Source organism: Alexandromys fortis, unplaced genomic scaffold, assembly GCF_014885135.2.
Source record: "Alexandromys fortis isolate MF-2015 unplaced genomic scaffold, M_Fortis_MF-2015_v1.1 scaffold_136, whole genome shotgun sequence".
Classification (NCBI taxonomy): domain Eukaryota; kingdom Metazoa; phylum Chordata; class Mammalia; order Rodentia; family Cricetidae; genus Alexandromys; species Alexandromys fortis.
In genome coordinates, this window is record NW_026068024.1 from 2,371,387 (window position 1) to 2,373,305 (window position 1,919).

Below are 1,919 nucleotides of genomic sequence, written 5' to 3' on the forward strand. Positions count from 1 at the left end.
GCATACGTGGATAACCCAAACCCAGCCACCACGTCTACCATCTGAGTACCCAGTTAGCCAGTCACTTTCACCTGAAGCCGCTAAACTGATGATACAAGAGTCAACACCTCCACAAGCGCTCGCAAAGACACTGCTTCTCATGTCACTTGGGCTCTACTGTATAATGAAAATATTGGGAAGCCAACAACACCATGAGTTTTGTTTGAGGCTTAGAGGTTCGTTTAACCATTAGTCGTGCTGGGGTTTGGGGATTATTTTAATTTAGGAATGCAAAAGGAGAGCAAATAGCGATGAGGGCCCTGGCATTTAGCAAGGCCTTAAGTGTGTGTTTGTGTGTGTACGTGTGTAGGTGTGTGTATAAATTTCAGTTAGTCTTGTGAACTCTAGTATAAAAATGGCTATGATTATTCAGTATATACCATATGTAAGGGCTATGCTAAAGGCTTGAATTCATTCTCCTATATAAACGCACGACTATTCTGTAAGACAAATGTTATGTTTTAATAAAAAAATGAGAGAACTGGGCCAGTGGGAAGGCTCAGCGGGTAGAGGCGCTGCTTGCCAAGTATGACACACATCCTGAGTTCCACCCCCACAAGCTGAGAGAGGGAACCTACTCCGTAAGTCATGCTCTGATCTCCATACACGAGCGGCAGATGTGTGTGCCCGCGGACACACACAAACGCACGGACTTTCAGAACCTAACTCCTAGAGGAGGGAAATAGGAGATCCATGGCCTTCTAGTAAAGCAAAAGAGCCTTAAAACTTGTTTAAATACAGTTTCTTTTGTTAAACTACCAACAAAATGCCACCACATGCAGACCTTTTAAGTGAAGGTAAATTTCATAATACCATTTTGCTACAACTCCTAATATTTTGACTTATTCACTGGTATTTCTATGATATGGGCCAAAATACTATTTTGATTATAAACAAGTACTCAAAAGTAAAGAAGTTATTGAATAATGAAGTTGAATATGAGTTAAAATGAATGCTTTAGTACGTATTTCATAGTAGTCTGGGATATTTAATTTTTTGGAAGTATATATGTGTGTGCACATGTGTGAAATCTACAAGGATTTCTGGGTTGCTCCCCACCTCCATCTTTAGTCTTTATTTTAGTTTATTTCTTTATTGAAACAGGAATCTTTCACTGAATTTATTGTTCATCCTTTTGGCCACGAACGCCATGGATTTTCCAGTCTCCACGTCCACAGTCCCCACAGTCTCCCAGTGCTGGGGTTGTGGGTGGCTGCCTGCATCTGCCTGCATCCGGCTTTATGTGAGTGCTGTGAATGCCAACTCAGTTTCCCACGTTTACATGACCATCACTTTAGTGATGGAACCATCTTCCCTGCCTTATTATCTATATGTTCAATTATATTTTATAGTCTTTTATGAATCAGTTTAAAGCAATTGTCTGAATTTTTTTTTTTTTTTTTTTCGAGGCAGGGTTTCTCTGTGGCTTTGGAGCCTGTCCTGGAACTAGTTCTGTGGACCAGGCTGGCCTTGAACTCACAGAGATCCACCTGCCTCTGCCTCCCGAGTGCTGGGATTAAAGGCGTGCACCACCATAGCCAGGCAAAAAGCAGATTCTTAACATTCAAACTTATAAAATTACTTAAATCCCTCAGATGGAAAAAATTCTTGTTTCCTTGGTTCTCTGATATATATATATATATATATATGGGAGAACTCAACCTGTTTTTAATTAAGTAATTAATATTATTATTTTTGAGACAGGTTTCTCCAGGTAGGCCTGGGCTGACTTCTGCTTCAGAAGTCACTGTGCCACCATGTCCTGCTCAACCTTTTTTTTTTTTTTAAGGTCACTGAACTAGCAGGCAGCAATCTGGGTGCTAGTTTTGGCAGTAATCTGTCACTCAAGGTCTCCTTGAGGACAGTCTCAATTTCTTGAG